The following is a 15,416-nucleotide window of genomic DNA, read 5'->3' as shown; positions in this document are numbered from 1 at the left end:
TGTACTCATGTCATTTGCCCACTTTTTAATGGGATTATTTGTTTTATTTCGTGCTGATCTGTCTGAGTTCCTTATAGATTCAGGACATTAATCCTTCGTCAGATGCATAGTGTGTAAATATTTTCTCCCATTCTGTGGGTTGTCTGTTTACTCTGATCATTATTTCTTTTGCTGTGCAGAGCTTTTTAGTTTAACTAGGTCCCATTTATTTATTTTTGTTGTTGTTGTTGCATTTGCTTTTGGGGTCTTTGTTATAAACTCTTTGCCTAGGCCAATGTCCAGGAGAGTTTTTCCTACATTTTCTTCTGGAATTTTTATGTTTCAGGTCTTATATTTAAGTCTTCAATCTATCTTGAGTTGATTTTTGTATATGGTGAGAAATAGGGGTCCAGTTTCATTCTTCTACATGTGGCTAACCAGTTTTCCCAGAACCATTTATTGAATAAAGTGTTCTTTCTCCAATTTTAGGTTTTTGTATGCTTTATTGAAGATCAGTTGGTTGTATTTGGCCTTATTTCTGGGTTTTCTATTCTGTTCCATTGGTCTGTGTGTCTACTTTTATACCAGTACCATGCTGTTTAGGTTACTATAGCCTTGTAGTATAATTTTGAAGTCAGGTAAAGTGATGCCTCCAGATTTGATCTTTTTGCTTAGGATCGCTTTGGTTATTTGGGTTGTGTTTTGGGTCTATATTAATTTTAGGTTTGTATTTTCTAATTCTGTGAAAAACGATATTGGTATTTTGATAGGAATTGTATTGAAGATTGCTTTGGGCAGTATGGTCATTTTCACAGTATTGATTCTGCCAACCCATGAGCATGGGATGTATTTCCACTTTTGTCATCTATGATTTCTTTCAGCAGTGTTATGTAGTTCTCCTTGTAAAGATTTTTCACTTCCTTGGTTAGATACATTTCTAGGTATTTGATTTTATTTGCAGCTATTGTAAAAGGGATTGAGTTCTTGATTTGATTATCAGCTTGGTCGTTGTTGGTGTATAGCAGTGCTATTGATTTGTGTATCTTGATTTTGTAACTTGAATCTAGGAGTCCTCAATCTAGGAGTCTTTTGAAGGAGAAATGTTACCTTTCTAGTGAATCCATTCCTGGACACCCTATTTGAAACTGTCAGTGCTTCCCTTCTTGCCACTTTTTAAATATTTTTGCTCTGTACTACTAATATCTTCCTTTATGTATTTTAACACGTTTTTCAATATCAAAATCTTGGTTTGTCTATTCTAATATTTCTCCTTCTCTTTGTATCTGTATTGCAGTAATTGAAATAGCTGTGCTCCTTAATTGTCTTGTTATCTGGGCCTGCCGGTTCTTTTCATCTGGAAGTACCAGCTATGCTGTTACATAATGCCAATAGAGAAAGGCCAGGGTCTTGTTAAGATCAGCCCCAAAGATGTCAGTGTGTATGTGTGTGTGAGTGTGTGTCTTTGTGTGTGTGTGTGTGTGTGTGAGATGTGGGGTGAAGAGACCAGACACCAGAAAACTATAGCCTACTAAGCAATTCCTTAGTTAGATCAGATCTTCACACCTTGCACTCCAGGGAGAAGCAGCTTCAGTAAGAGATATGCATAGATTATAATTTACCAGCTCTGAGGGTTTAGAGGGGTAAGAATGAGAAGCCACTTGTTTGAGGTTCTCACCTGTTTCTTACAGTGGCTCACAAGCACAAGACTTTTATCTTGCTCTGACTTAACCTCTGAGAATACCTGGACAAGAAGTCTGAGTCCTGCAGATATGGGAGCAATGAGGATAGGCAGAAGCAAAATGGGAGGGAAAGCAAGAACAGAACCCCAGGAGAGTCCTCTCTCTTTTATCTTCTTATTCTATAGTCCTACCCATTGGCCTCCTGCCTCAGGCTAATGCTGATATTCCACATGAACAAGTTCAACATAATATTCCCTTTCCCAGCAATGCCCTAGTGGTTTTTTCAATATTGTGATTTCTTTTTAAGTGGGATTGGATTTGTGGGGAGGGCCCAGAAACTGTGCTACTTTAGCATCTAGTATATTTTACTATGTGACTTAATTATCTTGGTTTGTTTGTTTCTTTCTCTTACCATAAGATCTTTGAGTGCAAGGATTTATGTCTGTTTTGTTCACTGTTGTATCTGCCGGTCCTAGAAGAGTGACTATTACACAGTAAGTTCTCAATACTTATTGAATAAATCTATCAAAAAATAAGAATAGAAGAAAATGTGTTAAATTAATAAAGTCTATCCACTGAAAAAACACAGCAAGTATCATGTTCCTTGGAAAAATATTAAACATTTTCCTTTTGAGAATGGGAGCAAGACTAGAATGCCAGCAATCATTGCAACAAAAATCAGCAGCATCCCTTCAGTGTAGCAACCTCTAACTAGAAAATAAGACACAAGTCACAATTTATATGGGAAAAAAAATAAGTTAACTAAACAATTTTAAAAACTAAGAGAAAAGTTGGGGAGGGTATGATGGTTAATTTTGTGTGTCAACTTCAGTAAGCTAAGGGATGCCCAGATAGCTGGTGAACCGTTATTTTGGGGTGTGTCTATGAGGGTGTTTCTGGAAGACATTACCATTTGAATTGGTAGAATGAGTAAAGAAGGTCCACCCTCACCAATGTGGGCAGGCATTACCCAATCCATTGAAGGCCTGAATAGAACAAGAGTAGAAGAAGGGCAAACTGACCCTCTCCTTGAGGTGGGACATTTATCTTCTTCTGCTCTTGCACAAAAAATCTCTTGGCCTTAAGACTCTGGAGACTCACACCAGTGCCCCCTTTGATTCTCAGGTCCTTCATTTTCAGTTAAGAGTTACATCATTCGCTTTCCTGGTTCTTAGGCCTTTGGGCTCAAGCTTAATTAAACCAGCAGTTTTCCTGTGTCTCCATCTTGCAGTTGGCATGTTTTAGGACTCCTTGGCCTTTATAACTGCAAGGGCCAATTCGTAGGGTAAATCTCCCTTTATGTATGTCTCTATACATCTTATTGGCTCTGTTTCTCTGTTGAACTCTTACTAATTCAGGGAGTATACCCTATCAGATTGGAAAGCATATCACAAAACCATGGAACCATTTGCCAAAAATGGAACCAGTGCAGAGAGAGACAAGTACATATTTTCCATTGATCTCTTGGTTCCATTTTTGTCTATGGTTTTGTGGTAAGCTGTGACAAATCAAAGGGGAAAATCTTATGGGTTTGACAAAATCAAAATTAAAGATGTTTTTGTTAATTAAGAATACCATAGCTAAATTAAAGACATATTACAGATTGAGAAAAGTTATTATAATATCTAAAACTGAAAGAGAAATCTAGCTTATGTAATAAACTACTACAAATAACTATCACAAATACAGGATCCAAAAGGAAAAAATATATAATCAACACTTCCAAAAAGGAGAAATTTTTAAAAAGCCAATTAATTATATGAAATGATGTTGAGCCTATAACTGTGATATATCATTTTATATCTATCAAATTGGCAAGGATTAAAAAGTTTATAATATCAAGTGTTGGCAAGGACATGGAGAAATGAGAACTTTTATGAACTGCTGATGGAAATATAAACCAGTGCAGCCATCTTGAAGGGAAATCTGGAAGTATTCCGTGAAACGAGGCATGTACAAAAAAACCTACAAGTGGAAATATATGTTCATTTCAGGATTATTTGAAGTAGTAAAGATTAGGATATATTAAAAATGTGGATAAGTAAATTGTGGTATATACATATGATGGAATGCAGAAGCCAGAAATCATACATTATATTTATACCCGGCAAACTGAATAGAACTAAAAAAAAAAATTTAGTGAACGTATAAGAAACAACATGTGATTATCAGTACAATTAATAACTTGATGTTAATGTATAATAAAACCATTTTAAATTTATTTACACTAAGCAACACTACTTTTCAAGGAAATTTGTGTGTCTAGGGACATATATGTCTAATATGGGTTATATACATATATATATATATAGTGGGTGAAAAGGAAATAAAATGAGAGGCTTTTTGTACAGATAGATGATAACAGTGTGTCATAAACTAAAGCGTATAACTAAATTTTGTGCACTAGGGTTTTTTTTAAAAAGGTATGAAGTTGGGGATGGCATTGACTGTTTAGATCTCAGAAGCAGTAGCAGTATTTCCAGAACTGCTCCCAGACTACTGCACTGGTCTCTATATTAAATGGAAATGGAGATTTTCTAGGATTTGATTACTACAAAGTATTATTTTCATCATACTAACAGTGGTTGCAGTTTCAGAGAAGGGATCAGCCAGCTTGCTAGCTAGACTGCACTGTGGCCAGTTTTTAAATGTAAATTCTAATTCACTGAATTGCTTTCCATCCCACTATAAGAACTGAAGAAAAATGTTCACATGGAGGTCCTGAGCTGGAAAACACTCCGACTGTAGAGATTCATACTAGGGATGGTGCTAGTCATTGCGATGTGAGAAACTGAGAAGACAGAATCTCTGTCTTCAAAAAACTTGCAGTCGAGTGCAGGGGTCCTCAACCCTTGGGCCATGGCCTGCTGCTGGTCCCTGGCTTGTTAGGAACCAGGCCGCACAGCAGGAGGTGAGCAGTGGGCAAGCCAATGAAGCGTCATCTGTATTTACAGCTGCTCCCCATTGCTCGCATTACTGCCTGAGGTCTGCCTCCTGTCAGATCAGAGGCTGCATTAGATTCTCATAGGAGTGCAAACCCTATTGTGAACTGTGCATGTGGGGGATCTATGTTGCGCACTCCATAAGAGAATCTAATGACTGCTCACCCCCAGCCCAAGTCCATGGGAAAATTGTCTTCCACCAAACAGGTCCCTGGTGCCAAAAAAGTCTGGGGACCACAGGTCTAGTGGGTCATCAATGCATAATTACATAACATAAATACATAATTAAAACAAATCTGGTATATTCATTGGTAGATATTAATTGGAATTTAAAAAATAATGTTTAATATTCAAAATTTGACCTTTGTCAAATGATATAGAGTGACTCATAGATACTAATATTCATAAATCTATGTCTATCTATAAGTGAAGGAAAAAAACCTCTTTGGTTTCCTTTTTTCATTATGTAAAACCAAATGTTTCCAAAAAATTCCAAGGAAAATAGCCTTATATGTTATCAGAATGCAGATGTAAACAGTATTCACTAAGTTAAGTTGAAATATGTTTATATTTCAAATGCACTAGCCTAGGAGGCAAAGCCATTGCAGTCTTAGCACTTAAATTGTAGAATATGCAAATCATTTTCCCAGATGATTTTTTTATTTGAAGGTTTACAAGTTTAATGTTTTAAAAAATAGCTCTGCATTATTCTGTATACTGAAGTGGCTAGGCTAAACTATTAGAATGGGTATTTGGGTAAAAATTTTATAATTTTTTTGTATTTTTGTATCTGGTTCAATTAATTTCATAGTTCATGACATTTTAAACATAGAATTGCATTTTCTTCAAAATTTGTTGATAGTATCAATGCTGGACTTTAACACTTTCCTCTCCTTTTTGCTTTGATTCATGCCGGTGTCTAAGAAGACAATCAAGCCCTTCATCTGGGAGCTGTAGCTCATTTATATTTGTACGTGCTGAACTCTTGCTACAAAATGGTGGTGGGAGAGGACTTGTGTCACTCTCTGTGGAAGACAGGGAGAATCAGTGTGAAGGGCACTGAGATGTCCCAAACTTGGAAAGACTATATTCAATCAAAAGGAAAAGCTGAGTTCTTATGTTTTGTGATTTGTGACTGTGGTTTGATAGAATTAGTACAGTGAGGATGAAAGCGCTTTATTGTTAAAAACTTTACCTGTGAGTTCTGTTTGTTTTAATTTTAAAATGCCATCCTCTGTCCCATGCTCTCTGGTCTGTATACTCGCACATTTCCTTGTACCACTCTGGCATGTTAGAGGGGGATTTATCACATTAGTTCTGCTTACCCATCCTGGGAGGGTCCAGAAGACATATCTTTCATACCATTGTGAGAAACAAATTAGTGAAGGGAGCCCCAGCATCCTTGAAGAGTCTGTGGTCACTCTTACCTTTAAATCAGAAATTATAGTGGGAGCTGCTGTCCCTGAATTGAAAACATAAATGCAGTGGGGATCATTGGGTCCCAGAGTGGCAGGGGCCATGTGGTGGCACTTAATCACCAAAGGCAAAATGGGTGTGGTTACCATAATGGACACTGGAGTCAAAGCAGTTATCAGAAGAGTCTGACTTGCAGAAAATTGTATGTGGCGTTGGCCAGTTGCTCATGGTGTCCCTAGCAGTGACATAGGTGGCAGTCTACCGAATTCTTACTTGACTTGTATAAGTGGGAGAGTTCAAGGTCAAGTGAACAGAAATCAAATGAAAATGATCAAAACATAGAGTCACAGTCCCTCAATCAGTTCCCAGTCTTGAACCAGTTTACAGAAACAGAATCCTTTAAATGAGGGGGAGGCCACATTCCTGTGAGGAAGAACCTGGATACACTGCCCAAAATTTAGACTGTTGGCCTTTCTTTTAGCCTTCCCCAAGGGGATCTATCTCCTTTTACCAGGGTTACTGCAAATTGAGAAAAAGAAAAGTATCATGGTTTTGGGTGACTGCTGGGCTTTGGCTATGAAACAACACTAATTTCAGGAGACCCCAAACGTCACTGCAGTTTACCAGTTAGAGTAGAAGCTTATGTAGGTCAGGTGATTGATGGAATTTTAGCTCAGGTCTGTCTCACAGTGGGTGCAGTGTGTTCACGAACTCATCCTGTGATTATTTCCCCAGTTCTGGAATTCATAATAGAATAGACATACTCAGCAACTGGTAGAATTCCATTCCGGCCTTTAAAAGGATAATCTCATTTGTTTATGTTAAGAACAATGTAGACATGCCAATGAAATATCCCTTAAATTAAAAACTGAGGGGGAGGAGGGAACATGGTACTCAAAACACTGGCCGTGGCTGGGCGCGGTGGCTCACGCCTGTAATCCCAGCTCTCAGGGAGGCAGAGGCGGGAGGATAGCTTGAGCCCAGGAGTTCGAGACCTGCCTGGGTAATATAGCGAGACCCCGTTCTCCACAAAAAGGAAAAAAAAAAAAAAAAAGACAAAAAAAAAAAAAAAACACTGGCCGACCATTTAAGTTCCACCCAATGACCGATTAATGCATTACAAGAAAAGGTATTTAGTTGCTTATTTATTTATAGCATGTTTATTCCAGAAAGCATTTCTTATGGCTAACAGTGTGTAAAATACGACAAATTGACAAAATAGTAAAAAAGGTCAGGTGAAATGGAGCTAGGAATAAGGTTCTAATTGATAACATGATGCATCAAAGAGGGTGGGTGGGCGAGTACAAATTTGCTCCTAAGCTTTCTGCTGAAAAGCTGGCTCACAGTTTCTGTGAAACATAGACATCCTTAAATTTCTTCTGAGTGAAAATGAGTTAAGTAAAATTAGTTTTTTGATGGTTTAACTAATTGGATTAAATCTTTCACTTTTCAACCAATTTTACCAGTGCTCAGGTATAGCGGGAAAAAGCTTGAGTTGATTTGAAATGCTGGCTCCTTCATTTGTTGGTTGTGTGATCTTGGGCCAGTTGCTTAACCTTTCTGGGTCTTACATTCCTCATCTGTGATGTAGATGCGGTAGTATCTTGCTTGTGGGGTGGTTGTGACAATCAAGTGTATACAAAGCTCCTCGTACTATCTCAATCCCCCTTCCTTTTCCTTCCTTAGAAGGAAAATGTATTTAGACATAATGCAAACAAATTAATTCTCTGTGAAAACCTGTAAGTGAGGCACAAATTGCAGAATTGTTGGTACAGGTAATATTAACACCAGCTGACTTCTGCTGAATACATGTTTAGGATAAAATAACTACTTAAAAATATACACAGCAGGCCGAGTGCAGTGGCTTATGCCTGTAATCCCAGCACTTTGGGAGGCCGAGGCGGGAGGATCATGAGGTCAGGAGATCGAGACCATCCTGGCCAACATGGTGAAACCCCGTCTCTACTAAAAATACAAAAAATTAGCCAGGCGTGGTGGTGGGTGCTTGTAGTCCCAGCTATTCGGGAGGCTGAGGCAGGAGAATGGCGTGAACCCAGGAGGTGGAGCTTGGGCAACAGAGCGAGGCTCCGTTTCAAAATATATATGTGTGTGTGTGTGTGTGTGTGTGTGTGTGTGTGTATATGTATATATGTACACATACACACAGCAAAAGACACACACAGATGCACACACACAGCCAGACCACATCACCTTAGGTGAAGGTTGGTCTCATATATTTGATTCTTTAACATTCTGGCTGACATTCCTGTTTTCTGAAGTATGAGTCTTTAGATACATATGTCTTAGATATTGTAGTCTCAAGAAAGCAACTGTGCAGAATTGCAATTAGGTAGAGAAAATTCTCTTTCTGTAGTGCACTTGTGACCAGTAAGCAAAGCCTTCAGAGAGTTCTTCCTCTAGAACTATCATGAAATAACTTTATTCATGTAGAATTAAAAATTAATAGATGATTCATTTAAGAAGTATTACCTGCTTGCAAGACTCGAGTTAAATCCACCGTATCTCCTTACACCCATCCCTTTACGTCCCTTCACATATTTGCCCCGGTGAAATTAGGCTCATGTTAGCATCCCAGAGACATCTATGATACAGCAAGGCACAAAGGCATTCATGTGATGTGTGGGTGGATGCCATTGGCACACTGGTGGTGGTGGTGAAATTATCACCTGACTACATGAGTAAAATCTTGAGGTCTCTTCCAGTACAAGGTAGTAGAACCCTGTGCTTCTGCCCTTCTGACCATCATTCTGAGCACTCACCCTACTCTTGAGGTAGTTGGCCTGATTTGTTATACCCTGGGAGTAGTTTGATAATTGTTCTGGGATGTACCTACTATGGTCAATTTGAACATCTGTAGTTTATTGAACTCTAAACACTGACAGAATATCTTAAATGAAACTTATTTTGACTATTCTGTGATATTGGGTTCATGTTTTGGCTTATTTTTCTCTACATTTCAAAACATTGTGACATTGATGTATTGCCTCAAAAAGGTAAAAAAGAAAGGAATGTCAGATGCCATATTAAAGGTATCAGTTTGAAAATGTCACAGTACTCCTGTATTTTGTAAAAACCAGCAAAAGCATAAACTACCAAAGAAGTGATTCAAAAATGTCTTTTAATAAAAGTTTAAAGTCTTCAAAATATATTTGCCCCTGGAGCAAACTTTTTTCATTTAATATTGTGTCTGTTAATTAGTGCTTCAAATTTGCAAATTCTTTATTGGTTTATATCAATGTAATACCCAAAGCTCATCTCATTGCCAGATTTGAATGAAATATGATCCTGTTTATTCTATTAAAATGAAGGCTTGAAATTGTTACCCAAACGCCACAGGAATTCTTGCCATTTTCTCATCAAATTCCTCATCAGATTTTTTGTTAAAGTCACATTGTTTTAGATTTTGTGCCTTGGCATTTAAATGAAATTCAATGTGCCCCACTGGAGGAAACATCTGTAGGGACATATTATGTACAATATCCATTCCAATCAAGCAGGAGTGTACTGAGTGCCTGAATGAGGAGCTTATTCTTGCTTCACACTCCTCTGATGTGGCTATTGAGAAGATCTATAAGGGAGAGAACATTTATAAAAATTAAACCAGCAGTGGAGCACAGCATTTTAAATGCTCAAATCAAATACTTTTTAAAGGCACAATATCGGTTTCAGTGAATGGATTCCTGCCTCTTTCTTTTTATATAACAGACTTTATATATATAAAACATCTGATTCAGACTTTGGACAGCTTAGAGTGTGGTTAGATTATGATGATGTTCGATGTCCATGTGTCCCAGTAAGCTTCTATTTACTTGATTTTAACAACCTCACATATCTCTCAACAGAGGCAGAGGCAGCCTTAGTTCAATACACTCTATATAACCTTTTATATTTACAATCTGCCACAAAACACCTGCAACTAGTGCTGTGTCAAATGGTCAAGGGATGTGAACAGTTCCTGTCCTATCTATAGACACACACGTCAATGGAAATTTTCTAAAATAGTGCTTTAATTTTCAATTAGAAAAGGAAGTGACCAGGATGTGATGGCTAGGACTCACATAAAATGGAGAAAATGATCAAATTGACCTCATTGGACTTCAAGATGTGTGAGGATAAAATGAATTATGTGTACAAAGCACTTATAGCATGGCACATGGTAAGTGCCCAGTAAATATTAACCAATATTATGGTCAGGGATGACTTCACAGAGGAAGTAGGATTTGAGTTGGGGGTCACTGCATCGGCCTCAGAATAGGGCATTGACATAGCAGAAATGGCTCACACAGTGGCATGAATGTAGGGAAGTAGAAAGTGTAGCAATGGAGGGAAGCTAGACGAGTTTAGATGTTGCTGAGGCTTATGGTTATTGTCAGTTTGAAGTACACAGGGAGCCTATTAATGTGCAAGCCACTGAGCAACATGCCAGACACAAAGAGCACAATGTAGTTTCAACCTAGACACTGCTGCATTAGGTATGTTGCACATAAAAAGACGTATTTCATTCCCAGGTATTTCAGTGTATAATTAAGTAAACAACATGAACCATTCAGCATTCTCCTGTCAAAATGCACTTAGATTCCTGTTGGAAGACAGAGTTGCTTCCAAAAGAAATAACTCATTCTCCCAGTACATACGAAAGTGAACTTTTCTCTCCTATTTTCACTGCTTTGGTCACTGTTTACCTTTGGTGTAGTTATGATGCATATTATGACATGAACATGGAATTATGTCTTTACTGTGGCATACTGTGTGACATATTATAAAATGTACATTATAATTCTCATTTATTTTGGGCCTTTTAAAATTTCTTTCAAATCCAAGGACTAGTTTTGTAGGGCTGAGTTTCTTCTATTCAAGTAAAACAACAACAACAACAACAAAACTATTGTGTGCTACAATTTGGAAAATGCTAGATTATATAAATTATACAGACATTCTTAGTTTAGGACCTTCTGGAATCTTTAACATGCTAGTGAACATTTACAGTTGGTAAGAATAAGATGTAGCATGCATGATTTCTGACACTTGTTAGGTATTTTTCTACGTAGCATGCTGGAACTTCTGCTTTTGGAATACACTTTGGGACATGATATCCAGTCTTAGGACTTTAGAGTTGAAGGGATATTTATCTGACAGCGATGGGTACTAGTACAGACTAGGGATGACAGATAAATTTTAAAAAATACTTAAAGTAAGTAGGGTATAATACGTTATTTCACATAAGTTGATTCAATCAAGAAAATTAAAGCTTTTCCGTTGACTTACGAACTTCTTAAATGTAGGATACTATTTTATTTATCTTTGGAACCTCAGTACTATACACAATACACAATCATCTTTCCACTGGGAAAGCTAAGTTTATAGGAGAAGATGACCAGAAGCCATTTCCTGTACTACATAGAGAAAGCTTATCTAAGAGGAAGAAGAGGAGAAAGAGGAAGTAGAGGCGAAGGGCTCTGTGAGACTGTTTAAGCTCCTGGATTTAGCTGTAGCTGATGCCAATATACTCTATACTTTTAAGTTATATAAATTTATTACATTTCCTTTTACATGTAAGCTACTTTGAATTATTTTTTTTACTTATAACCAAAAGTATTCTTACATATCTGAGCTGCAGATGACAGATTCTAAATTGCGGAATTGGTTAAGTAGGGGCGAGATGCAGCAATGTGAGGATTCTTCCATCCATGACTAATGTGAGTGTGGCAGACTGAGAGTTGACTACCTAATTCTATTCTTTTCTTCTTTATTGCTGTCATAATCGAAATTATTTTTCCTGGTGGCAAAATGCCCAACTAAAAACACATTTCCCAGACTTCTTTGTCGACTGAGGACGACAATGTGATGCGGTTTTGGACAATGAGATATAAACAGAAATCTTAGAGCAGGAGTCTCAGGGAAGTTCCTTAGATAACAGCCAGGCTCAGCTGGCACATTCTTTTCACCTCGCTCTTCTCCCTTCATCCTGTCTGTATCCAAATCATAGTGTCTAAGGTTGTGCAGAGTGGGTCCACATCCCTAACATGTAGTGAAGAGAGAAGAAAGCTGTTGCACCGATGATGTCATGCTACTGCCACGCCAGCCCTGGACCGTCAACTTTGTGATCTCTTATTGTATGAAAAAAAAAAGACAACTTTTGTTTGGTTTACCCACCATAAATTCAATTTCTGTTATGTGTAGCTGAGCCTATTACCAAAATGATATATCAAGGCAGTTACTTGAATTGTTGCCAGTGTATCTTGATACTCCATCCAAAGCCTACCAAGCCTGGGGCATTAGAGGGAGAACATGTAGGCAATGTGGGAGTACTGGAAGGTGTTGAGGACTTTCTGCAGTCCTTAGTAGGTCCTCTAAGAAAGAGATGATCTTCCATCCAAGCTGATTCTCATATATGCTCTTCCAGAAAAAGTCCAATATCTGTATGTCATGTGGCTGAAATCCCAGGAGGCACAGCACCAGTTCACCACAAAAATTCATTGCATGAAAAATGGACGTCCAAGATGAACACTGAAAAGAAACTCGAGTGAATTCAGGAAATTTAATTGACTCAGGCTTGGACTTACAAATGGAGAGTTTTGATATGTTAGGTTGATTAAATAGCTCTATCACCCTATTGCCCAATTATGTGCTATGCTCATTATTGTCTATTATTTCATACAATTTAAAAAATATTTCTATGGTTTTTGTCTTTCATTGTAGGATGATCATTTAAAACTTCTACACATAATGTAGTGGTTAAAAAAAAAAAAAAAAAAAAGGCATAGACCGAAGAGAAATTCCCTGGATTTGCTATGTATCAGCTGTTTGACCTTGTGCAAATGACTAAAACTTTCTCCAGTTTAGTTTCCTCATCTGTAAAAAGGGGACGATAATAGTACCTATGTTATAAAGCTGTCAGGAGGACTAAAAGCGTTAGCACATGTAAAGCACTTGGAACAGTGTCTGACTTTAATGAGTACTGTTAGTTATCATTATTTTAAAAGTTGAAAAAGCTTTTAGGCTTTTCTTTGAATTTAAATATAAAATTTTATTTTACAAAGTTAAATGGTTTCATAGTTGGAGTATTTAATGAGGGTGTTCCTGATATTTCTGATGTTTCAGAGTATCTGATGATGGGCTGGAAAATCGTTCTGAGGCCTACATTTCAAATGTGCCCTGTTTTGGGAATTTATCCTAGCATGTATACTAGGTAAGTTCTGAACAGATGCTTTCGAAGAGGTGATTGGTTTCACAGAGTGGGAAACAGAGACAAGGTGTTTGTTTCTATCAGCCATTTTATTTCATGGCAGGCTAATTAAATTGCTTTCTTGGCTGAAATAAACTGAGATCCGTGTCTACAGGAAATATCCTTATGTTTAAGTGGACACCAGGCTTACCTCTAAGCGTAATCATGCAGCCACCTGCAGGATGTGCATCAAAGGGACAGGCTGGCATTGACTGTCATGGTAGGCCCTTTCCAGTTAAAGGCAGCCCCTACCTGAGAAGTGCTCTGCCTGATGACTGAAAACCATCTGGATAAAACACAGCCCAGGACTGGTGTGGGGCAGAGATAGGAAATCACCCTGTTCTTCTATGACCTTTTCTTCTGCTTATATTTATTTAAGTTTCTGCCCCCTGCTCCTTAAAGATATTTTGAAATAAAATTCAGTTTTTCTTCTGCCCTCCATAGTCTGAGTTTGCAGGGGTCCAGAGTTTTTTTTGTTTTTTGTTTTTTGGTTTTTTTTTTAATCTCTATAAGAGTTGTCTTTTAAAAAAATCTAATAATAATGATTAGTACACACCTGAGGATCAGACAATAATATCCAATCCTGAAACAGTGATATTAAGAGACTAATGAACCTAGATGGTTTTTTGGACCAGAGTGCTAGTATTGTGCATAGCATTGTTAAATTTCCTTGCATATCCATTCAATTCACACGGTTCTATTTTTTAGCCAGAACATCCAAATAGATCTTAGGTATTGGTTTCTAAAGTACCCCATTAATTTTGACCCAAAATTAGTAGTCAGATGCTATTTAAGAACTTGGTAACGTATACATACATAAGCATATACTTCAATGTGTGATTAAATGTGACTGAGATTAGCTCTGTCTTTGATACCTGTAGGAGCACTCCAAATAGCAGCCTCGTTCCCATGCATCAGGGTTAGGCTCCCAGAATTATGTCTCCAGGCAGAACAGCTCTCAGCTCTGGGCAGGGCCCTCTTATAGGTGAGCCATATGAAAGGCCTGCCAAAGGCTTCATTCAAAGGGAGTCGATATTTGGGAAAAATAATCTCATTTTCATATCCTGGATGGATAAACAGATATTGACGCAGGTAAAACTATGCAGAGCAAAATTCAAGCAGCTAAGATCTTTTTATAGTGGAGGTGAGGTGACATTAGTCCTTGTTGACTCATACGAGGTCATGGCTTCAATTATGTCTCTCTCATTTCTTTTGGATGAAAAATCTGTGACTGATGTGGGTTTTCAAAATGTTTCTAACTTTGAAGATTAGTGGCTTGAGAACGTGAGACTTTTTATTTTTTCAAGGAAACACAGGTAATGGTATCTTCCTAGGAATAGTTTCTCCAGGTCAAAAATATTTCCTACTCTATTGTTTCTTACTCTAAAAAATAATAATTTAAACAGCATCAGCCATCAAACATGGATCAATGATCAACGTAACTATAACATTTGGGGAGGCTTAAGTCCATTTATATGAAAATCAAGTTATAGTGGGGCTGGGTTTTTTTCCTTTTTAAAAAATGTCTTTGTTTATTTATTTATTTTTACTGGAAACGGTTGATAACATTGCATCAGAAGACATTCATACAAAGAATTAATTAGCAAAATCTAATATCCAATCAATGTACTCTGCAAAAAGATTTCATGGATGGGTGATTGTGACATTGAATGTAGGTAGGAAGGTAAAAGAACAAATAATGTTTCTGAGTCAGAGGCTTTTCTCCTTTTATTCATACACTCATTGAAAGAGCAATTGAGGGAGAGCCATGAACTAGGAAGACTTAGGTCCTCACGAGAAACAAATCGCAGGCTTTAGGGAGCATCATAAAATAGCCATTTAGAACATTGACCTCGTGTATTTAAAGATTATGAGATTTTACAGTAGTTGGGTTATAAAATATCAATTTAGAGCAACAGCAAATTTCCTGATATTCATTTCAGTTTATAGGCAATTCCTGTTCTGACATAAATGTATAGGCCTGGGTGACCAAGTTCTCTGGGCCAGTGCTGCATTTTCCTTCGAGGTGGGGGTGTGGGGAAGGTTTCAATGGCTTTTACCCAGAAAATCAGTGGGCTCAAAGTCTCCTCCTTAGTCAAACCATTTGTATTGCAGGAGGCTTTAAAACAGTTCCATAACTTACTGAAGCTCTCA

Source organism: Theropithecus gelada, chromosome 1 (assembly GCF_003255815.1).
Source record: "Theropithecus gelada isolate Dixy chromosome 1, Tgel_1.0, whole genome shotgun sequence".
Lineage (NCBI taxonomy): Eukaryota > Metazoa > Chordata > Mammalia > Primates > Cercopithecidae > Theropithecus > Theropithecus gelada.
The sequence above is the reverse complement of the archived record's forward strand: the minus strand, read 5'-3'. Positions refer to the sequence as shown.